This window comes from Trichosurus vulpecula, chromosome 3, assembly GCF_011100635.1.
Source record: "Trichosurus vulpecula isolate mTriVul1 chromosome 3, mTriVul1.pri, whole genome shotgun sequence".
NCBI lineage: Eukaryota > Metazoa > Chordata > Mammalia > Diprotodontia > Phalangeridae > Trichosurus > Trichosurus vulpecula.
Genome location: NC_050575.1, coordinates 43,370,254 through 43,396,365, shown reverse-complemented (window position 1 = coordinate 43,396,365; position 26,112 = coordinate 43,370,254).

The following is a 26,112-nucleotide window of genomic DNA, read 5'->3' as shown; positions in this document are numbered from 1 at the left end:
ATAAAATCAGCACACAGGAAGGTTGCTAGCACAGGTTCTTTGATCTGCTTTTCTAAGAAAAGTAATTTTAAGGGGTTTATATTCTCACTTTAATGAAATATACATATATCATTTACTTAGTTCAGGGGGGAAAGTCAGCACCCTGAACTTCAGAGCAGACACAAACAGAAATTATGAGCAGAAATTATAAACAGAGCAAAATAACACAAATCAGCAGACAGTCTTCTAGCTGTCTGACCAGAGCAATACCTACACGGTTACCAGAGAGAGAGAAGCACCAACATCTGGGTTTTCAAAGCTGGGGGGGGGTCCTTAATGGCTACCCAGAGTCTCCACACCAACACTCTTCCAATGATTGAGTCCCCAAACAAAATGTTAACCTCAGAGTATTATACATTTCTTCAGGGTGAGAGCACTTCACACCTTTGGAGGGTTTCACACCTCTCAAGGGTTTCACACCTCTCAAGACCTTTTTAGCAAAAGGGTGTGGGCCTTTCTACAAACAAAGGCAAAACTCAATCAAATCCATTCAATTGCCTTAGTGCTGAGAAACACTCCAAAACAAAATACAACAAAAAATCTCACTTTCTTTGCCCTTACAACATCTTACATGATAGACAAATTTGTAAGTTTTAGGAAATGCTCATTTTAATTACCCAAGAAAAGTCAGCTTTCCTATCAGTCTTCATCAGGCTACACTTATACTCCAAAGTTTTCAATGTAGCATTAACTGAAGACAATAAAGCCTCAAAGGAAATTCATTGTTTTAAGTTACTGATTTCAAGCTTAGAAAGTGATGGATCAAAGTTTTAGCTTTAAGGTACCTGTCACTTCACAAGAATATCTATCTAATCCAGGTGATCTCCTTTCATTCTACTTGAAGGGAAAAAAATCTTATTTTCAAATATTTACCCATTGATTATTTTGGCGTAGTAGATTTTGATGATGTTTTCTTTTCTAAAAAGCAAAACCTTCTCTGGTTAGAAAGTCAAGTTCTAATATTAAAAAAAGACAACAGAAATATTTGTTCAAGTTCAGTCCATTCCTATAAAATATTCATACTCTTCATTTGAAGATGAAATACTAGAAAAATTATCCATACACATGTGCATATTTGAACCTACGGGGTGTCCCTAAGGATTTGTAACAATAAATGTATGTTGAACAAAAATGTTGGCTTCCATCAACCTTATTCTCTATTCTGAAAGCCAAGATTTCATTTTAGCATGATCAGAGAAGATTGATACTTTTGGTATTTGTTGGTGTTTAATAGAAGGAATGTTTTTATTTGAATTCAGATTTCATTTGGTTTACAGGAAGGATTTGGTAATGTTCATGCCAGTATTGCACTTATCTCAAATTTCCTGCTATGTAGGAAGAACACATGTTAAAACTCACTGTTTCTTAAATGGCAAGGATTCAGCACACCAGAAGCTTCTGTTATAAGTTGCTAAGACCAGAACCAATAGTAAGAGCCTAAGTTCTGGTCTCCCAGATGACATTTGATGATGGCTAAAGAGTGTGTAAAAAGGGAGAACAGAGCTATTTGCTGAGGGCTCTCCCTCTTGAAGGTGTGTTGATGTGGGGGCAGTTGTAGTTAAGAGCCCTCTGGACATTTGGACTTTGTTAAACCCTGGTAACTATGCACTGAGATTTGAATCAGACAAGGTCTGTCTGTTGATGTTTGTAATTTGTTTGTATTTGCTCTGAAGTTCAGGGTGATGGCTTTTTCCCCTGAACTGAGTGAATGATATTTGCATGTTGGATTAAAGTAAGATTGTTAACCCCTTAATGTTGCTTTCCTTAGTAAAGCAGATCAAAAGAATCTGTGCTGGCAGCTTTCTGTGTGCTAGTTGTTGGTGGGTCTTACACCCCTTCAGGAGCCGTTAGCAGATTGTTGCAACAGGGTCTTGTCTCAAATCCTCCACCAAAGGAGAATGCAGCAGAGGAATCAGTAGCACTTTCAGGCCCCAAGGAAGCCTACTCCATCATCCACTCCACAGCTAGTTGAATCTAAAGCCATGAAGTAGGCTAAGGATCAAGTATACAGAGTCTAAGCTACAGTCAGCATGTTGCTGTAAATACTTGTAGATTCTGCTTTCTGGTTCAAAGTAAAAATGCTTATCAATGGAGCTCATGAAAATTCTTTCACATTCTTTCATACTTTTCATACCACCTACTTACTATGCAACATTCTGATGAATGAGAGTTATATAAATCCAAAACACTTTCAAATTTCCATGAAATAAATGTACTTTTTTTTAAAACAAAGAAAAATGTGTTTAGGGCAAGATTAATTTGTGCCTTTATTAACTCCTCAAATGTTTGGGGGGCAAATAACTTTGAGATGTGCCAGATCACAAGTACCTTGGGGCTCATATGTCCTAGACCTTCACTTAAGAATACTTTTTACACAATCATTTTCCCCAGGAAATTCTACAAAGGAAATCTATAATTGTCTTCTCCATAAATAAAAAAGCATCTCTAAATAGTATATACTTCATGCACCCATGAGAAAGCAAAAAGGCAACTTAAACACAAGTCTTTTGGCCCTTGTCTTCTCTACAGGACCATCATACAATTGGGTAATAAGCTGTCAAATTCTGACCTTGGTGGGTCCCTCTCTATTCAAATAAACAATTCTAATTTTCTCATGAGGTTATACTTCACCACGAGCCCTTGAAACAATAACAATGTGGTAACCAGTCACATAATTTCTTAGAGAAACATAAATAAACAGTCTAAGCAGTGAACATTGCTGGGTTCTAGTCCCAGGCATAATATATAAAGTATTACTTTTCTTCCTGAATGGAAGAGTAACACAACTTCTCAGATGGAACACCTGTGATGGGAAGAATAAAGCAACTGAACTAAATTATACCAGAAGTTACAACATTCTCATTACATTTGCCAAATAAACAGTTATCCCTTCTTCAGCATAACATGAATGGAAATGCCTAACAAACAAATCAAATATTTGTTTCTAATGGCAAAAAATGGACTTTGGGTAAAAATTCCATTTAACACACTCAGAACAATCAATATTTTGCAAATCTTTTACAGATAGAATTCTTACTGGGGCAAAATCAAATTCTTTCCATTTGTAGGCTTCTTCATTAATGTTAAACTGTTGTTAAAGAAAGGTCTCTGGGTCATGGTATCTTTCATGAAACTCCAACAGTACTAATGAGACAAATAACATCTCTTGTAGGTAGTTGGGAATAGACCAGAAGATAGGGAAAGTTTAAAGGTAAAAGTGTATGGGAAGGGGAGGAGGGTCATTAGTGATACAAGTTAATTTGGAAGATAGTGTCTTGCAAAGTGTCCCATGGGTCTATACATGATGTTATTGTTTTTAATATTTCTATCAATGACTTGAATAAAAGCATATATTTTTCGTGCATCACATTTGTAGATATGATAGGCTATCTAACTAAAAGATAAAAGCTAGGCTGCCTAACACATTGAATAACAGAATCAGGATCTAGAAAGATCTGGATAGACTGAAATATGGGACCAACTTATTAAAATGAAATTGAATATGAAAAAGTGAAGTCTCACGTTTTGTTCAAAAATCAACTCACAAGTACAAGATCAGCAAGATATAGACAGACAAAAGTTCTTACATAGATAGAGAAATTCTGACGAACCTCAAACTTGAAAAGGATTGCAAGGATATATTAGCCTTAAAAACTAATTAAGACATTAAGAAAGTCAGTGTCTAGGGCAAGGGAGGGGGAAATTGCACTGTACTCTGATTCTTGTCCCACATATGAAATATGCTAGTTCTGAGTGCCACAATTTAGAAAGCGTATTAATAATTCAGTTTATCTGGGATACATTCATAAAGGTAATCAGGAAGATCAAGGGCTTTGAGACATCATATTAGTTGAAGGAATTGGGGCAGGTGGTGGGGAGGTTTAGGATCAGGAAATTAGAGTTTGAAGTGACCTCTGAGGGAAAATAATCAAAACCCTCCATTTATAGATGAAGAAACTGGAGACTATGGAAGTTAAATAATTTACCCAAGGTTACATAAATAACAAGTATTAAAGACAGGCCAGCTAGGTAGTGCAGTGGATAGAGTGCTGGGTTTGGAATCAGTAGGACTTATCTTGATAAATTCAGATCTGGTCTCAGTAGTCTTGTGACCATGGACAAGTCACTTAACCCTGTTTGGCTCAGTTTCCTCATCTGTAAAATGAGCTGGAGAAGTAAATGGCAAACCACTCCAGTATCTTTGCCAAGAAAACCCCAAATGGAGTCTTGAAAAGTGGACATGACTAAAACAACAGAACAACAATGAAAGAAAATTTAGAGAGTTGAATCCAGGTCCTTGACTCAAGATTCAATGCTATTGCAACAGTACCATGCTATTTAGAGTAGAGAAGAGGAGAGGTATCAGGGACATAATAGCTATCTTCAAATACTTAAAGGGTTGTTATAAAGAGTTGTTATAAAGAAGCGAGATTAGATTTCCATTGGATTTCAAATGACAGTAGTAGGAGCAACTGGTAGAAGTTTCAAATAAGTAAATTTAGATTATAATTTCTAAAGATTAGAGTTAGTCTAAAATGCAATGAACTGCTTTGAAAGATAGTAGATTCTTCCTCACTGGAAGTTTTAAAGCAAAGACTGGATGACTTTTTAGGTATGCTATCAATTAATCTACCTCCTGGAGGTGACAAAAACATAGTATCAAGGACACAAGCAGTGATTTCTGCCTTGGGAATAAGGACTACCTCTTTCAAATATACAAGAGTAAAAGAAGAAAACAAAGAAGATATAGATAAGTTTGAAAGTTTGTAGTAGGAAAGATAAGAGAACTGACTAAAGCTGTCCTTGATTTTCTCATTAAAGGAAAAGGTGAAAATATCTGAGAATGAAGCCCAAATATCTCGTGGTCGTTAAGTCCTATAATCACGTGATATTTTTATAACCTTTTCCTTTGTTGTAAATTGTATTTGCTTCTATAAAGCAACAATAAAATAAAATAATAAAAAATCAAACAACGGGAGCCAAGATGCCAGCCGGAAAGCAGGGACTTGCATGAGCTCCCTGCCAGGTACGTCCAAAATCCTATAAAAAATGGTTCTGAACAAATTCTAGAAATGCAGAACCCACAAAATAGCAGAAGGAGGCAGGGCTCCATCCCAGGACAACCTGGATGGTGGCTGGGTGAGGTTCATCACGCGCAGAGCTGGGAGCGGAGGGGAGCTGAGCACAGTGGAGCCCAGCATGGGCGGCAGCAGGACCAACCAGACCAGGAGCCAGATGGAACAGGCCCTAGTGCCCTGAATCAGTGAGCTGTGGCAGTTACCAGACTTCTCAACCCACAAACACCAAAGACAACAGAGAAGGTTAGTGGGAAAAACTGTGGGGGACAGAGTGGAAGGAGTTCGCAGTTTGGTCACTGCCCTAGGGGCAGCAGAGGTGGTGCAGCTACAGAAATACAGCTGCAGTTGCTTCTGGCCCCAGGCCCACCTGGTGGGAGGAATTAAGTGGTGGATCAGAGCAGGAGTGCAGAGCCTGCTGAAGATCTAAGTCCAGTCCAGGTTGGGGGTTCTTGGGGAAGGAGGAGGGCTGGTGTGGCAGAGCTGGCTGTAATAGCTCTAAAATCAACAGGGTATCCCCCCCAAGCTTGGAACATAGTACTCTTTACTCTACAAGCAGTCATACCCTGATGAAAAACTCAAGGGTGAAGGAAGTTGGCTGGGAACATGGCCAGGCAGAGAAAACACTCTCAGATTCAGTCTCAGACTTTGGGATCTTTCTTTGGTGACAAAGAAGACAAAAACATACAGCCAGAAGAAGTCAACAAAGTCAAAGAACCTACATGAAAAGCCTCCAAGAAAAACATGAACTGGTCTCAGGCCATGGAAGAGCTCAAAAAGGATTTGGAAAAGCAAGTTAGAGAAGTAGAGGAAAAAGTGGGAAGAGAAATGAGAAGGATGCAAGAAAACCATGAAAAACAAGTCAATGACTTGCTAAAGGAGACCCAAAAAAAATACAGAAAAAAATACCAAAGAAAACAACACTTTAAAAAATAGACTAACTCAAATGGCAAAAGAGCTCCAAAAAGCCAATGAGGAGAAGAATGCCTTGAAAGGCAGAATTAGCCAAATGGAAAAGGAGGTCCAAAACACCACTGAAGAAAATACTACCTTCAAGATTAGATTGGAGCAAGTGGAAGCTAGTGACTTGATGAGAAATCAAGATATTATAAAACAGAACCAAAGGAATGAAAAAGTGGAAGACAATGTGAAATATCTCTTTGGAAAAACCACTGACCTGGAAAATAGATCCAGGAGAGAGAATTTAAAAGTTATTGGACTACCTGAAAGCCATGATCAAAAAAAGAGCCTAGATATCATCTTTCAAGAAATTATCAAGGAGAACTTCCCTGATATTCTAGAGCCACAGGGCAAAATAGAAATTGAAAGAATCCACAGATCTCCTCCTCAAAAAGATCCCAAAAAGAAAACTACTAGGAATATTGTTGCCAAATTCCAGAGCTCCCAGGTCAAGGAGAACATACTACAAGCAGCCAGAAAGAAACAATTTGAGTATTGTGGAAAAACAATCAGGATAACACAGGATCTAGCAGCTTCCACATTAAGGGACCAAAGGGCTTGGAATATGGTAATCCAGAGGTCAGTGGAGCTAGGATTAAAACCAAGAATCACCTACCAAGCAAAACTGAGTATCATGCTCCAAGGCAACATATGGACTTTCAAGAAAATAGAGGACTTTCAAGCTTTCTCAGTGAAAAGAGCAGAGCTAAATAGAAAATTTGACTTTCAAACACAAGAATCAAGAGAAGCATAAAAAGGTAAACAAGAAAGAAAAATCCCAAGGGACTTACTAAAGTTGAACTGTTTTATTTACATTCCTACTTGGAAAGATGATGTGTATGATTCATGAGACCTCAGTATTAGGGTAGCTGAAAGGAATATGCATATGTATAAGTGTATGTATGTATATATATATATATATATATATATATATATATATATATATACACATATGTGTGTGTCTATGTATGTATATGTGTAGGTGTATATATGTGCGTGTGTATATATAAATACATATATATATATACACAGAGGGCACAGGGTGAGTTGAATATGAAGGGATGATATCTAAAAATAAAATTAAGGGATAAGAGAGGAATATATTGAGAGAGGGAGAAAGGGAGAGATAGAATGGGGTAAATTATCTCACATAAAAGTGACAAGAAAAAGCGGTTCTCTAGGAAGGAAAGAGGGGGCAGGTGAGGAAGAATGAGTAAATCTTGCTGTCATTGAATTTGACTTGAGGAGGGAATACCATACACACTGAATTGGGTATCTTACCCCACAGGAAAGAAGGAGGAAGAAGATAAAAAAGGGGGGACGATAGAAGGGAGGGCAGACAGGGGGAGAAGGTAATCAAAAACAAACACTTTTGAAAAGGGACAGGGTCAAGGAAGAAAATTCAATAAAGGGGGATAGGTTAGGAAGAAGAAAAACATAGTTAATCTTTCACAACATGAGTATTGTGGAAGAGTTTTACATAACGATACGCATGTGACCTATGTTGAATTGCTTGCCTTCTTAGGGAGGGTGGGTGGGAAGGGAAGACAGGAGAGAATTTGGAACTCAAAGTTTTAAAAACAGACATTCAAAAACAAAAAAAAATATTTTTGCATGCAACTAGTAAATAAGATACACAGGCAATGGGGCATACAAATTTATCTTGCCCTACAAGAGAAGAAGGGAAAGGGGGATGGGAGGGGAGTGGGATGACAGATGGGAGGGCTGACTGGGAAACAAGGCAACCAGAATATACGCCATCTTGGAGTGGGCGGGAGGGTAGAAATGGGGAGAAAATTCGTAATTCAAACTCTTGTGAAAATCAATGCTGAAAACTAAATATATTAAATAAATAAAATAAAATGAAAAAAAAAAGGAGTGGAGAGGAGAACCCAAGGTTGGACCCTGAGACAGACATCAGAAAATAACAGTAAGAAGGACCTGAGGACCATCATTCCCCATATCTCAGGGCTATAACTTGATTACACTAAAGGCTGCTAAAATAATAATAATAATAAAATAGAACAATAAATAAATAAAAGTGAGAAGGTGAAGGAGAAAGAACCCAACCATAGATCATTACTATGCGGATAGAGAAGATCTGGGTTCATATTCAGGGGAAGATCATGGAGCTAAAAAAGCCAGTCCTTTTTCAATGAGAAAAGTCAAGCAGTCCCAAACACAAAAAGAATTCTTGGAAGGATTAAAAAAGATTTTAAAAATCAAATAAGAAATATTACAATTAAATTAGAAAAAAAAATAAGGTCAATCCAAGAAAATCAAGAATATTATGAAAAGAAAGTCAACCAAATGGAAATAGAGAATTAAAAACTTAGAAAAGAAAGTATTTCCTTGAAAACTAGGGGCAAGAGGAAGCTAATGACATTCTAAGACAACAAAAAATCACAAAACAAAATAAAAAGAATGAAAAAAATAAAAGAGAAAGTGAAACATCTCAAAAAAAGACAACTGATCTGGAGAACAGATCAAGGAGAAATAATATAAGAATAGTCAGATTACATGAAAGCTATGATTTTAAAGAAAAAAGAATCTTGATACAAGAAGTTTTAAAACAAGAAGACAAAGCAGGAATTGGGGGGTTGGGTGGGGAATCCACTGAACACCACCTGAAAGAGGAAAACATAGGAGTATCATAGCCAAATTTCAAAGCTCCCAGGGTAAGGAGAAAATATTGGAAGCAACAAGAAACAAACAATTTAAATATCATGGAGCTACAATAGGGATTACATAAGATGTAGAGCTATTATATTCAAAAAGCATAAGTCTTGGAATACTATATTCTGTTGAGCAAAAGAGCTGATGTTCTAACCAAGGTTAACTTACAAAGTTAAGTATGATCCTGAATGAAAAAATGGACATTTAACAAACTAAAAGACTTTCAGGTTTTGTGACAAAAACCCCAGAACTCAAGGGAAAATATAACATATAACATCCAGGAGAAATATAGGGTAAATATTAAAGACCAGTTATAAGGTTTTCAATAAGGTCAAATTGTTTATTTTGTATATGTTAAAATATTAGCAGTGCTCTCATGATTGTCATCATTATTTGAGTAGTTTGAAAGAAAGGCTTGGGGTGAGCTGAATATGACCTAGTGATTCTAAAAAAAATTGTATAGGGAGAGATAAAAAGGAGTAATTATCCCATACAAATGAGGCATAAAAGGAAAAATTGAAACAGAAGAAGCTAGTAAGGGGAGGGTGGATAGGGTTGGAATCTTACTCTCATCAGAAATAGGTTAAAGAGGAAACTATCTATATAGAGACATATATCTGTACATATATATAGACATATATATTTCTAGAAGGGTATAAAAGTCTTCTAAATTCAGAAAGAAACAAGAGGACAAGGAGCTAGGGTGGGAGCAGAAAATAAGGGAGAGACTTTTAGAGGTGTGAATAGGTTAAGGAATAGGAGAACAAGGTAGTGGGTAGAAATAAAGCAGAGGAGTGAGGAGAGATAGGGTAAATAGGGTGAGAAAGCTAGCAAGGAAAAATAGAAGTAGGAAAATACACAAGTAATTATAGCTTAGAATGTGAAAGGGATGAATATACCCATAAAATGGAAATGGATAGCAGATTAAAAATTTGAATTGAATAATATGTTGCTTTCAGGAAAGACAAAAAATGAGAGATACACACAAAGATAAAATGAAGAGGAATAGAATTTATTATGTAAAAAAAGGAGGGATAGTAATCATGATCTCAAAAAAAATTAAAGTTAAAATAGATTTAATCAAAAGTGAAAAATAGAGAACTACACTATGTATCAGCAATATTATTCAGTATTGGTTTAGAGCATTTAAAATACCTAAGCAGTGTAAAATACCTGAAAGTATACCTGCCAACACACTGGAACTATATGAACATAAACATAAAAAACTTTTATACAAATAAATAATTAAAGTAATATTCATTGTTCACGGGTAGATAAAGCCAATATAATTTTTAAAATGACAATTTTACCTAACTAATTTATTTATTCAATGTCACTCCAATTAAATTAATAAAAAAATTATTTTACTGAGTTAGAAAAAATAATAACAAAGTTTATTTGGAAGAGCAAAATGTCCGGAACTTCAAAGAAACCAAGGGGAAAATGTAAAGGAAGTAGATTCATCAGTATCAGACCTTAACCTATACTATAAGGGAGAACATAGTTGAAATGTAAAAAGGAAATTTTTGATTATTTCAAATTAAATTTTTCTTGTATAAATAAAACTTATGTAGCCAAATTAGAAGGTATATAGAAAATTGGGAAAAAACTTTCATAGACAATCTCTAAGATAGGATATGACTGGGTTGGAATATTGCTGTGGGGGGGGCAGCTAGGTGTCACAGTCAGTGGAGCACTGGCCCTGGAGTCAGGAGGACCTGAGTTCAAATCGGGTCTCAGATACTTGACACACTTACTAGTTGTGTGACCTTGGGCAAGTCACTTGACCCCAATTGCCCTGCCTTCCCCACTGAAAAAAAAAAGGAATATTGCTGTGGTGTAGGAAATGATGAGCTGTTTGATTTAGAAAAATATAGAAAGAATTGGATCTATGAAGGAAAGTACTATCTACCTTCAGAGAAACAGATGAGAGGTAGAAATAAGCATAATGCAGTCTTATAAATATATGTATGAGTGTATATGTGTATATATGTTTATATATAAAATATATATATGAGTGTATGTATGTGTGTGTGTGTGTATATATATATATATATACATATATACATATTCATACTCAATTGGAGCCTTCTGTAGGGTGGTGGGGGGAAGAGGGAGGAGAAATAAAGTAAAAACTACATAACAGAGAACACAAGAAAACCAACAAGGAAGCCAAGGAAGCAAAGAAAAGCTGGGCAGCTTTGAAAACAATGTGTAGTATTTATCATATAGGTTTTCTTATAATGAGAATTTATTGTTTTATATTGACTTTTCTCCTATGTGCACTGTGTACATAGAAATGTTTTTTTTCTCATTTTGTATTTAAGCTTAAAATAAAAAATTTACCAAAAAAAGAGGAGGAATAAACAAGAAATTTTAAAAATAGAAATGATAAATAAAAACAAAACAAATGCTATATATATATTTAGCTCATCTGATTAAAAAAAAGGCAGAAAACACAATCAATAAATAGGAAATTAGCAAGTTAAAATCACAGTAAAATCAGAAGAAATAGAATTTCAGAACCTATCATGCACAGGTATATGCTAACAAAACTGAGTGAATCCACTTTTGTGTAGATTCATCAGAGCATTCTACCAAATTTTTAAAGGACAATTAGTACACAAACTATAAAAATTATTCTCAAAAATTGAGAAAGGAGGCACCTTACCGAATCCTTTTACGAGACAAACATAATTCTAGTATCTAAACCAGGAAAGGATAAAACACATAAGGAAAACTATGGACCAATATCATTTATGTGTATCAATGTGAAAATTTTCAACAAAATCCTGTCCAAAGTACTATAAGCAATTTATCCAAGAAATTATTCATTATGACCAAGTTGAAGTTATACCAAGGATGCAAGGATGGTTCACTATTAAAAAAAAATCAACACAACGAAGCATATTAAAAACTAAAACCTCCCAAGCCAAAATTGTCTTAAGAAGTGCAGAAAATATACAACATAATTGTACAACACCTAACGCTCATTTTTAATATCAAAAAGCAACTATCTAAAACAAAAAGCCAGCTACATATACCATAAGTATACACAAAAATTTTTTTCAAACGAATACAGCATTAAATTAATTATTTATTTTTAATATAATTCTGGAAATGCTAGCAACAGTAAGAAAACAAGAAAAAGAAATGAAAGGTATAATGACAGGTAAAGAGGAGCAGAACTATCTTGATTTCTTGATCATATGATGGCATGCCTGGAAAATCTTGGGAATCCACAAAAATACTAATCAAGATAGTTAATAGCTTCAGCAAACTTGCAGTCTAAAAAATAAATGCTTAAAAGTAAGCTGCATTTTTATAAAAAAAAAAATAAGAAAATCCAAAAGTAAGTATAGAAAGGAAGCTCTGATTCCAAATAACCTATAAAATACATAAACTGAGCATTGGTCTACCAAAGCACACTGAAATCTTTGATGTGTTCAATTCCAAAGTGCTTTATAAAGAAATAAAGAACAACCTCAATAGCTGGAAAAATATTCAGTACTCAAGGCTAGGAGGTGCTAATATAATAAAATCTCAATAGTACCAAAGTTAATTTACTGTTTTAATACTACACCAACCAAATTACCTTTATAGAATTTGATAAAATAAAAACAAAATTCATTTGGAAAAACAAATGATCTAGACTACAAAAGGAAATAATGAAAAGAGGTAGGGACAAAGGGGAAATAGCATTTCCAAGCATCAAATTATATTATATATTTAAAAAGTAGTCATCAAAACCATTTGATATTTGTTTAAAAAATAAAGAGACAGGTCAATGGAACAAACTAGACAAGGGAAAATCAAAAACAACAAAATTAAATATCCCACTTTTTGATAAAGTGGAAAACATAAATTAGCTAGGAGATAATTCTTTGATTTAAAAAAAACTGCTGAGAAAACTGGAAAATAGTCTGGCAGAAATTAGGCTTAGACCAACAACTTATACCATATTCCAAAATACATTCTAAATGGATATGTGACCTTAACACTGAAGATCATACTATAAAAAAAACACATAAGAAAAACAAATCACATGCCTCTCACAGTTGGTAGGAGATGAGAGGAGATATATTCTTGACCAAACAAGAAACAAAGGCAATTGCAATAGACAAATATATGTGTCATATATTTGTCTTATATTGTGGCTAATATATGTGTGCATTTGTATATATGTGTATGTATATGACTTAACAGATAAGCGGTCAAAACAAGAATTACAAAGTATTCACAACCACGTAAGAAGAGACATGTAAATCAAAACAAACCTAAAGTTTCACTTCTTATCCTTGCAAATTAACAAGGATATTTTTTTCTTCCTGAATTCATTATTACTTTTGCTTTTGTTTTTAGTCTGCAGTGAGATGTTTAGTATTTCTATCTTTTAGCATTTATTAGTGATATCTCTATGCCTTAATAGAGGAAGAGCTTTTGTAAAAGTTCCATGTGGTAATGAGAAATGTCTTCTTTAATATTTCTATTTTGAAGGTGTTGTAAGTCATTTATCTACAATTTCTCCAAGATTTGTTCATTTTTATATTCCTTTTTGTTAAGGACAAAACACACCAAAATCAGTATTAAATTTATATGTTCCAAATGATATAACATCTAAATTAGCAAGGGAAAAATTAATTAAATTTCAAAGAGATTTCAATGGCTTCAAGAGACAATTTGTTTTGTGATTTGAATTTTCTTTGGTAGTTAAATTTATTAACCTCTTTTATGCTTCCTTTGTTTGGAATGTTTGCCAATTGAAAATCTACTCTTTTTTTGTTTTGCGGGAATGCTTAGAAGGCCTCTCTTTTGTTGAATACCCATTTTTTTTCATTGATTTGAGGATCCATTTCAGTTCCTTTTGCGTTTTTTAAGTATGTGCAATATACTCTTGTGTTATTCAAATTTCTTTTCCTTTTCACTTGGAGGCTTTTTCTTGGTGGTTTGCAGAGTTTGTTGGGTTTTTTATTGGAATGATTAAACTTAACCATTATGTCTTTTGTAGTTGAAGAATGCAATTGTTTATTCGATGTTGTTTTCTTGGAGATAATCTGTGGATTCTTTCAATCACTGTTTTTTACTTTTTTAAAAAGAAGTTCTGGGGGGTGGGCGGAGCCAAGATGGCAGCTGGTAAGCAGGGACTAGTGTGAGCTCCGTATAGAGTCCCTCCAAAAACTTATAAAAATGGCTCTGAACCAATTCTAGAATGGCAGAACCCACAGAACAGCAGAGGGAAGCAGGGCTCCAGCCCAGGACAGCCTGGATAGTCTCCGGGTGAGGTCTATCCCACACAGAGCTGGGAGCTGGGAACGGAGTGGAGCAGAGCCCAGCCTGAGCGGCGTGGAACAACCGAACTTGGAGTCGGGCAGATGGGGTCCCTAGCACCCTGAATATGTGAACTTCGGCAGTTACCAGACTCCTCAACCCACAAACACCAAAGACTGCTGAGAAGGTTAGTGGGAAAAGCTGAAGGAGTGGAAGGAGTTCGCGGTTCAGCTTCCAGCCCCGGGGGCAGCGGAGGTGGGGCAGCTACAGTTGCTGCTGCTTCCGGCCCCAGGCCCACCTGGTGGGAGGAATTAAGTGGCGGATCGGGGCAGGAGTGCAAAGCCTGCTGAAGATCTAAGCCCTGCCGGGCTGGGGGTTCTTGGGGAAGGAGTAGTCCTGGTGTGACAGAGCTGGCACCTCCCCCCCCAAACGTGGAACATAGAACTCGTTAGTCTACAAGCAGTCATACCCCACTGAAAAACTCAAGGGTCAAGTTAGTTGATTGGGAATATGGCTAGGCAGCAAAAACACACCCAGATTCAGTCTCAGACTTTGGATTCTTTCTTTGGTGACAAAGAAGACCAAAACCAACAGCCTAAAGAAGCCAACAAAGTGCAAGAGCCTACACCAAAAGCCTCCAAGAAAAACATGAACTGGTCCCAGGCCATGGAAGAGCTCAAAAAGGATTTGGAAAAGCAAGTTACAGAAGTAGAGGAAAAATTGGGAAGAGAAATGAGAAGGATGCGAGAAAACCATGAAAAACAAGTCAATGACTTGCTAAAGGAGACCCAAAAAAATACTGAAAAATACACTGAAGAAAACAACACCTTAAAAAATAGATTAACTCAAATGGCAAAAGAGCTCCAAAAAGCCAATGAGGAGAAGAATGCCTTGAAAGGCAGAATTAGCCAAATGGAAAAGGAGGTCCAAAAGACCACTGAAGAAAATACTACTTTAAAAATTAGATTGGAGCAAGTGGAAGCTAGTGACTTTATGAGAAATCAGGATATTATAAAACAGAACCAAAGGAATGAAAAAATGGAAGACAATGTGAAATATCTCATTGGAAAAACCACTGACCTGGAAAATAGATCCAGGAGAAATAATTTTAAAATTATTGGACTACCTGAAAGCCATGATCAAAAAAAGAGCCTAGATATCATCTTTCAAGAAATTATCAAGGAGAACTTCCCTGATAGTCTAGAGCCACAGGGCAAAATAGAAATTGAAAGACTCCATCGATCGCCTCCTCAAATAGATCTCAAAAAGAAATCTCCTAGGAATATTGTCGCCAAATTCCAGAGCTCCCAGATCAAGGAGAAAATATTGCAAGCAGCCAGAAAGAAACAATTTGAGTATTGTGGAAACCCAATCAGAATAACCCAAGATCTGGCAGCTTCTACATTAAGAGATCGAAGGGCTTGGAATGCGATATTCTGGAGGTCAATGGAGCTAGGATTAAAACCTAGAATCACCTACCCAGCAGGTATCATGCTCCAAGGCAAAATATGGATTTTCAATAAAATAGAGGACTTTCAAGATTTCTCAGTGAAAAGACCAGAACTGAATAGAAAATTCGACTTTCAAACACAAGAATCAAGAGAAGCATGAAAAGGTAATCAAGAAACGGAAATTGCAAGGGACTTACTAAAGTTGAACTGTTTTGTTTACATTCCTACATGGAAAGATGACATGTATGATTCATGAGACCTCAGTATTAGGGTAGTTGAAGGGAATATGCATATAAATAAATATGCATAAACACATAAATATATATTTATGTATATGTATGTAAGTGAATGTGTATGTATGTATATATCTATGTGTATACGTATGTATGTGTATGTATGTATATATATATGTGTGTGTATATATATATATATATGTAAAAGAGAGAGAGCAGACACAGGGTGAGTTGAAGATGAAGGGAAGATATCTAAAAGAAATAAAATGAAATTAAGGGATGAGAGAGCAACATACTGAGAGAGGGAGATAGGGAGAGATAGAATGGGGTGGATTATCTCGCATAAAGGTGACAAGAGGAAGCAGTTCTGTGGGAGGAGGGGAGAGGGCAGGTGAGGGGGGAATGAGTGAACCTTGCTCTCATCAGATTTGGCCTGAGGAGGGAATACTATACATACTCAGTTGGGTATCTTACCCCACAGGAAAGAAGAGGGAGGAAGATTAAAAAAAAAATAAAAGGGGGGATGATGGAGGGGAGGGCAGATGGGGGTGGAGGTAATCAAAACAAACACTTTGGAAAGGGGACAGGGTCAAGGGAGAAAATTCAATAAAGCGGGATGGGTTGGGAAGGAGCAAAATGTAGTTAGTCTTTCACAACATGAGTATTGTGGAAGGGTTATACATAATGATACACATGTGGCCTAGGTTGAATCGCTCGACTTCTTAGGGAGGGTGGGTGGGAAGGGAAGAGGGGAAAGAATTTGGAACTCAAAGTTTTAAAAACAGATGTTCAAAAACAAAAAAAAAGTTTTTGCATGCAACTAAAAAATAAGATACACAGGCAATGGGGCGTAGAAATTTATTTTGCCCTACAAGAAAAGAAGGGAAAAGGGGATGAGAGGGGAGGGGGGTGATAGAGGGGAGGGCTGACTGGGGAACAGGGCAACCAGAATATATGCCATCTTGGAGTGGGGGGGAGGGTAGAAATGGGGAGAAAATTTGTAATTCAAACTGTTGTGAAAATCAATGCTGAAAATTAAATATGTTAAATAAATAAATTTAAATTAAATAAAAAAAATTAAAAAAAAGAAGTTCTGGGAAGTTTCTTAATATTATTTCTTGCACTGTAGTGTTTTAGGTCCTTTAAGTTATGTTCTTCTGGGATGCTTATGATACATAAATTGTTTCTATGCATCCTACCTTTGAGACTGAGATGTGTTACAAAGGGATCATGCTTTGTCTTAAAAGTTATTAATTTTTGTTTTTCTCCTAGCCGACTATTCTTCTCTTCGTTATATTTGTTTTTATCAATTGTTCTCTCATTTCTTTGGAGGGATCAGTATGGACTCAAGTTCTCTGTTCTGCTCATTATTTCTGCTGTGCTTCTGCCATTTGCTCCTGCCTAACTTCTTTAAGATAATGATTTCTCTCATGAACCATTCTGGAGTATCCTGCTGCACTTTTGTGTTCTCTGAGGAATTTAAAGGGTTTAGTCTTTCTTCAGTTATGAGTTCAACTTCCCTTATCTTGTACTATTTGTTAAGAGATGTTTGTAATGTTTTATATTTAATTTTGATCATCTTCCCTTTGAGTTTTTGTTTCTTCCCTCTTGATTTATCTGTTTGTGGTATAGGTGTTTTTACTGCATTTTCTTTCTACTAAGATGGATGGTGGTTTTAATTTTAGATTTAAATCCCCCCTCCACCCCACTTCCGGTATATTTTCCCCTTTGGTGCTGCATTAGCCCCAGGGGAAAGACCTCAAAGCTTTCTTAGACTCCTTCTATGTTTGGAAATTTACTTTTCATCAGTCTTGGTCCCTTCCCCAAGAAACCTCTACTGGGACAGGATTGGCCCTAGCTGGATACACCTTTCTTTTCAACCTGCTGCAGTCTGCTGGGTACAGAGGGGAAGGACAGACTTGGGAAAGGCTGACTGAAATGAGAGCAGAACAGAAATCTTTGAGGGTATCCCTAAAAGCAAACCAGTGAGTGGGCTTATTCACTATACCAAAGTATGAAGACTGGTAGAAAGAGGAGAGTGTGGAGTGAATACATTGGGATTTAGCATTCTCCATTGTTGGTTCATAAGGATGTTACCTTGTTAGGCTTTTTGCTTTCTTGCCCTGTGAATATAGTTATGGCTTCTTTACTTCTGTCAAACACTCTTGGGGAAGAGAGGGAATTGAGAATTAGTGGAGACTGAAGAAAATGTCTATAGTCCTCTAGCTCATTGGTCACATGATGCCTAAATTTCTAGCCACTATATTGAATAATTGTTTCTTTCCTTTCTATGCCTTCTTTTAATGTCCTATCTATCCTCTGATGTAGAGGTTTGTGTTGCATGTGACTATTTCCTCCCCAACACTACCTTAAACTCCACTCTTCCATCTCCCTTTCTGTTTTCCTGTTGATACTAATATATTTTAAATCTATTTTTTGCATGACTGTGTATGTATTAAAAGTGCCTTTGTAAAATTCAGATGCGTGAAGTTCATGAGATGTCTGATTTGTTCACCCCTTCCTTCAGTAGAGTATACTCTACTTCTTGTGCACCTCAATTATAAGAAACAGTAAGTTAAACACCTTTCATCATTTCTTCTCTAGTGTGCTCCTTTTTCCACTACTTTTCTTTCTGCACTCTAGAAACAATCAGAAACAGTGGAAACCCACCCTACATACACACACACACACACACACACACACACACTCTCCAGTAGTTTTTATTTACATCTTTTTGTGATCCTCAACAAAATTAGAGTTGTGAAGAGACACTTTTCTCTGTTAAAATATAAGTACTTCTTAATTTTAAATTGTTCAAATGTATTTAACTTTCTAAGTTCCTCCATACTAATGTATTTGCATTTCAAAATTTCTACTCCACTCTGATCATTTTATCAGGAATGTTTGAAAGCCTTCTATTCTGTTAAAGATCCTTTTTTCCCACAAAATTATGCTTAACCTTACAGAGTAAATTATTCTTTGTGGTAAGGCGTTACTTTTGGTCTTTTGGAACATCTTATTTCAAGTATTTCTCTCCTTCATATATAATCACTGCCAAGTCTTATGTAATTCTGATTATGGTTGTTTTGTCTCTATGACATTCCTTTCTAGTTTCTTTCAGGAAGTGACTGGTAAATTCGTCCTATTTTCACTTTGCCCTCTGGATGAAGAGATACGGACAGTTTTTATTTATAATTTCTTGAAGTAGATTTTTGTTTGTTCATTGTTTGAGGATTGTACAATGATTCATAAATTCTCTCTCTTTGACTTGTTTTCCAGGCTTAACAGTTTTCTAATTTTTTTCAATCTTTTGTCACATGGAGTCACTGAGTTTTTATACAATCTATTCTAGTTTTCAAGGATTCTGCTACTTAGGCAAGTTTCTTCACCTTCTATACTAATCTGCTAATGTAATTATATGTCTCTATATAGATCTTACATATCTCTCCATATAGATATGTTCTACATATAATTATAATATTATGGCTATAATATCATAATTCATTCCTCCAGAGTACTTATTATACCTATAATTTAATTTTTTTAATTGCTTCATTCTTTCCAGATACGCTTGTAACCTTTGTGACCAGGCCATTCTCAGTTAATCTGAGGCTATGAGTGTACTACACGGTGCAATGGATAGAGTACTAGGCTTGGAATCAAGAAGACTTGAGTTCAAATGTAGCTTCAGATACTTACTGTGAAAGTCACTTAACTTCTGCCTGACTGTAAAATAGGGACAATAGCTCCCACCTCCCAGGGCTGTTGTGAGGATCAAATGAGAAAATATTTGTAAAGCACTTGGCATGGTGCCTGGAACACAATAGAGGTTAAATAAATGCTCCTCCCCTTGAGGGCTTAAATTTTAGATGTCTCTTGGCTCATAACATTTCTTCACAGTATTCAGTGTCTTCTGTTTACTCAGATCTCCAGACACAACTCCTGAAATGAGACTTTACTCCAGGGCCAAGTTCTGCTCTCTCTTCACAGTACTTTTGGATGAAGTGGTCAGAATCTGTTTTTTCCTGACCTTGATTTCTTGAAAACCACTGGGTTCCACCTATCTTATCCTTTTCTGAGTTCAGAGTGCCCTAGATTTCTGCTACCACTACCCCTATGATCACTATCATCTCCATCATCATCACCACCACCATTCTGTGTCAAGTAAGAGTGTTGTGGACTCCTGGCCCTCCTCTGGCACCCTGGCCAGAAAGCTGTTACCTCCCAGCCCTTGTCCATAATTAGATCTCTATGAGTTACAGAACCTTCACCTCTTTTGTATCAGAACATTGCTGGCTTCCTATTCCTCCATTGGAAAAGATTGCTGTGGCTTCAGATGTGCCTCAATTATTTCTGACAAGAAATCTGGTAGTCTGACTGTTTGTTTGCCTGAACTTGAGCTGAATTTCCTGGTGGTGCTACTCTCTCAGCGCCCATAAGTTTCTTGCTATCTTTTTATACAGTCTTATGTTGGATGAATTTTTTTATCATCATTCAATCTAGTAACCTCTTTAAATCTTTCCTGGAGTTTGTGTAAGAGAGTTAGATTCGTCTATGATTTTTCATTACCTTGTCTTACCAAAGTCCCTCTCTATTGCTCTTTGTGTGATCCACAATTTTAATAGTTGGAAGCTTTGATGTGTCATGACTTTCAGCATCACAGATTCATCAGAAGAATTTAATGTTAAGAAGCCTGAAAATTCCTTTAGCAAATAATAAGCTCATATAATTGATTCTTCCTCTATTCTTTATTCCTATGCTTATTCTCCATCTTCGCCATGACAGCCAATCCCTATAGACTTCAGTATTTCCTTAGGTCATCGCCCCCACATACACTTCACTTTATGGATCTTTACTAATAGTTAAATGTCAATGGACATTTCTTAAGTGGGTACTACATGCCAGACATGGTGCTAAGTTCTGGCAATACAAAAAGAGGCAAAAAACCCAATTCCTGTCTTGAAGGAGCTCACAATCTAATGAGCAAACAAAATATGTACGAACAAAATATGTACAGATGAAGGGAAAAGAATTAACAGAGGGAATACACTAGAATAAAATTGGTTTGGGAAAATCTTCCTATAGAATATGGGATTTTAGTTGTGACTTGAAGGAAACTAGGGAAGCCAATAGGTGGAAATTAGGAAGAAGGGGCATTCCAGGCATTGGGAACAGCCAGAGAAAATGCCCGAAGACAAGAGATGGAATGTCTTGTTTATGGAACAGCCAGGATACCAGTGTCATTGGATCAAAGAATAAGTGGGGAGGAAAAGATTGGAAAGGTAGGAGGAGGCTAAGTTATCAAGAGTTTTTAATGCCAAATAAAGGATTTTTATTTGTTCTGGAGGAACCACTGGAACAGAACCACTGAAGTTTATTGAGTAATGGAGTGACATGATCAGACCTGCACATTAGCAAAATCACTGGCAGCTCAATGGAGGATAAATTAGAGTGAAGAGAGACTTGAGGCAGGCAGAACTACCAGCAGGCTATTGAAATAGTCCAAATATGATGTGATTAGGGCCTGCACCAGGGTGGTAGCAGTATCAGAGAAGAGAAAGAATTGTATTCAATAGATGTAGTAAAGGTGAAATCAACAGACCTTAGCAACAGATTGGATACGCTGGGCCGGGGTGGGGGGAGGGGCAGGGAAAGGAGAGGAAGGGGATGTGGTAAGAAACAGTGAGGAGTTGAGAATGACAGCTAGGTTGTGAGTCTTAGGGAGTGGGAGAATAGTTTTGTCCTTAATAGTGATAGGAAAGTTAGAAAGGAGGGTAGATTTAGGGGGGGAAGATAATAAGCTTGGCTTTGTCTACTGTATATCTAGGGTGTCTGAAAGGCAGTTGGAGATGCAAGATTTGAGATTAGCAGAGAGGTTCTGGCAGGATAGGTAGATTTCAGAATCATTAGCATAGAGATAACAATTAAATACATGAGAGCTGATGAGATCACTAAGTGAAGTAGCAGTTCTCAGAAGAGAACTCTGTGGGATACCTAATAGTTACTAACAGTTGATAAGTTCTACTCCACATTGTCTCTTATTCCTGAATCTCTTGCTGCCTTAGCCTATCAACATCATTCAATGCTTTGTCAAATGCAAACACTGAATTACTCTCACCATGTGTCCACTCTGCTTCTAATCCTTTGCTGTTGAATAGAACCAGAGGAAATCTCAAAATCCAGCTGACTGTCCATGACAAATTTGTGTTATCTAATGGTCCCTTACTTCAACAAGCCAATCCTTTACTCTTCTTTAACTGATCTTCAAACTCCCCATAGTGATGATCTATGACTTTATCTTCTCTTCTCCAGCCTTCCTTCTTAAGTTCTTTGTAACATTTGTCACTATGGATCACTCTTTCCTCCTGGATACTCTCTCTTCTCTAGATTTTTGTAACACTATTGTAACTCTTAGCACCCCTCGTATCTGGCTGATTGCTCCTTCTCAGTCTCTTTTGCTAGATCACAGCCCATGTCCCATGTTTAACTGTGGCTATGCCCCAAGACTCAGTCCTGGGTTCTCTTTGCATCTTTCTATATAGTTATCACTTGGTGGCATCATTAGTTCTCATGGTTTTAATTATTGTCTCTATATGAAAGACTCTTGCATCTATATATCCACTTCCCTCCTGAGCTCCAGTCACCAACCGCCTATTGGATATTTTGAAATGCGTGTCCTGTAGATATGTCAAATTAATATGTCCAAAATTTAGATCTCATTCTCCTTCTCCCCCAAAGCCACAATCCTTCCGGTTACCTATCTTCACGATCTGGAACTTACCCTTGATTCTTCACTCTCTTGCTCTTCATAGCCAATCAATTGCCATAACACAACATCTCTTGCGTGCATGTCCATCCCTCCAGTGACACGGCCACCACCCTAGTATACCTCATTACCTCTCATCTGAACTATTACAATAGCTTCCTTGAGGTTTTCCTCCTTCAAATCCTTCCCCTCTCCAATCTATTCTCCACACAGCTGACAAAAGTATGTTCTAACGCACCGAACTTTCAATAAATGCCACTGATTCATTATTGACTATGGAATCAAATATAAATTTCTCCATTGGGCATTTCAAGCTCTTCATAACCAGGCCCCAATCCACCTTTCCAACCTTATTATACTTCTTCCCCCTGAGGTCTAGTTGAAATGATCTTCTTGTTTCTCACACATGACCCTCTTTCTCAATACCATGACTGTTCACTAGTTCTCCTCCATTCCTGGAATACAATCTCACTACCACCACTGCCTCTTAGAATCCCCTGTTTCCTCAGTTCAAATGCTACATTCCTGATCTCCCCAGCTCTTAGTACCTTACCTCCCAAAATCGGCTTGTATGTATTGTATATGTTCCATATGAGAAAGACAGCATTTTCATTTTCTTTTTTTTCTTTTCTTCCTTCTCTTTTTTTATTTTCTTTTATAACATGACTAATATGGAAATATGTTTTACATGATTACAGATATATAATCTACATCAAATTGTTTACTGTCTTAAGGATGAGGGATGTAAGGAAGGAAGGAAACTCAATTTTTTTAAATGAATGTTAAAATTTGTCTTTACACGTAATTGGAAAAAATAAGATACTGTCTTTAAAAAGAAAGAGAGCCCTTTAAATTGTACTTTGTTGGTGACCCTGCTAATCCTATACATAGGAAATATGCTGCCCAAAACAAAGTGTAAAGGAGCTAGTCATAGCATAACAGCCCTGTTGCTCTATTTTTTTGTCTATGATCCATTGAAAGAGCTTCTCAGTGGCTTATAAGAGCCTAAACATAGTATTTTCTATCCAATATAAGTTGTAAATTCTCCTGTAGTCATGTAGTCACAGTGAGACTAAATTGAAGAAACACATCCCACTTCATTAAACACATCATTTTTTCTTCAATATGATGGTTCTAGTAAAGTATTTCAAAAACCAAATAACTAGGAAATTGTGCTTTGATCTAAAAATAAATTGAAGCTAATAATTAATAAAAACCTCAAGGTTTCTCATACTAAAATTTAAATTCATTAAAATCTTCTACATTCTTCTTCCCCACAGATGAAAAAGAAAGGAGGAATGACATATTAGAAAGATCACAGAATTCGTGATATTTGGAGTCAGAATATTCAGATTTGAATTATAGATTTTCCAATTACCTCTCTGTGTGACGTTGGAAAATTCACTTTACCTTCCTTTGCCTCAATTTTTTTAGCTATATAATAAGGACATTGTGCTAGATGATACCTACTTCACTTTCTAGTTCTAATTCCTACTATGTGGTGATAAGACCAAATACCACTAGGTTTTTCCCCAGACCTGAGTTTCAGAGCTACTAAATCACATTTTCCCTTCAGGCAGCCATTAAAGGGTTCTACATAGTAAGAACATTGTTGAAGGAATGAGGTTATGATACACAAATTTAGTGGATTAAATAACCTACTAAATATTTTATATACTTATACTTTCCTTTGTTCATCATTCTTTCATATCCAGTAAGAAATAGGAATATTTCTATAATCATTTTGTGAGTAAAATGGGTTCATATCTATATTTCTTATGGAGCATCCTTTTGCCTACTCCTTCGACTTGAGCCTGTACTTAATTTAAGTTTCCAGAAGCTGTCTGCTACCTAGAGCTCTAGGGGTAACCCTATGGCTCTATAATCCTAAAACTAAGGCTTATGAACAGGTATAAGTGTACTTCCAATAAATAATCAGCTAGTAGTCACAATTAGCTCTTAACAAAAGCATGTAAGAACAGTTGCTATGAAATATTCCTCCCCTAAACTTTGGTTGCATTCTTTCAGAAATATACATGATATCCATGGGAAGATGGTACTTATCCTTAGAATACAATGATGGTGAAGAATATACTTAAAATATACATATGGCAAAAGCAGCTTACAGCTCCTACACTAAGAAGCCTGGAAGACCTTTCTCTGTACAGAATCCTCAGCCAACTCGCCATCAAATGCATCATCTCTACTGGAAAATTTGTTCATCTGGAACCCCAAGATTTGCTCCTCACTATAGTCTAACTCCCTTCTCTACTTCCAGGTCATACTTGAAACTGTCTCCTCCCTCACTCAGATTGCTTTCTCTTTGTCACATCTACTAAAGTCTGTATCTATTCTCCACTATATGCAGCATCTCCTACTGGTTGAGTTGCTACATAGATGATGGATATGAAGCATTAGAAATTTCCTTTTTACCCTTAAAGGGTCCCAATGAACAACCTCTTATTCATTCAAGCCTTGACTGCTTCTCCCTTTTCACTGTTTAGCTATAAATTCATCAGGAGCATGGCTAATTTGTTTGTTCAGCCAGTCCCCTTGTCTCTTTTAATCTTTCAGCAAAAAGTATTTTTTAAAAAGCCACTTTATAATTGGTATAATATCTCATTAATACCTTGTGCTTACATTCTGGGACTTCTGGGACTACATCAACTGAAGTGGGAAGGGAACTTCATTCCTTAAGACAGCTAGGCGGTATAGTGGAATCAGGGGGACTAGACCTAGAGTCAAAAAGAACTGAGTTCAAATATGACCTCACTTACTAGCTTTGTGACCCTGGACAAGTCCCTTAACCTCTGTTTGCTTTATTTTCTTCAACTTAAAATGGGGATAATAACAGCACACATTTCCCAGGGTTGTTGTGAGGACTGAATGATTGCAAAGGATTAAATGTAGAAAGTGCTTAGCACAGTGTCTGATACATAGTAAATGCTATATTAAATGCTTTTACCCTTCCCCTTCCTTTACTCTTAAGAGGTGCTATAGCACTCATACAATGCTTTTCATAAATATAGATAAACGTGTGTATTTTAAACTGACTGTGGAAATACTCTGGGTCAGAAGATGTGTTTTTTGTTTTGTTTTGTTTAAAGTGGACCTTATTTACACATGGGGGCAGTTTCTAATCAGGCACTTCCTGAGCAGTCACAGTCAGGCATGAAGACTTGCTAAAACTTGATTAATGACTTATGAGAACTAGATGTAAGCAGTCCTCTCCCAGAGGTTTGGGAAGAACAGCTGGAGCCTGGCCCCTTCCTTCATGACAAAGGCCATTAAAAACCAAAATGTTTAAAAGAAATAAGTTTAAAGAAGAAAAAAAGCAACCCGGAGAAATATCAAAGACCTCATCACAAGGAGCAACTTTAAAGCTCTGGCTCTCTCGCTTTAAAACTCTTTGTAAATAAAAGGAAAGCATTATTAGATTTAAACTGTGACCGTTTTCCCCACTTGACCCATGCTGAAGTTGAATTATTCTAATTCTGAGGAGAGAGGGGTTGTTTTGTTCTTGACAACCCCACCCAGTGCTGATGTAATGCTTTGCCTGATGTGTGGATGAAGGTCTAATCCAGAAGAGAAAAACTTTTGCCTAGTGCTCCTAGAATGGCAAAGAAGGCACATCTAAACAGACC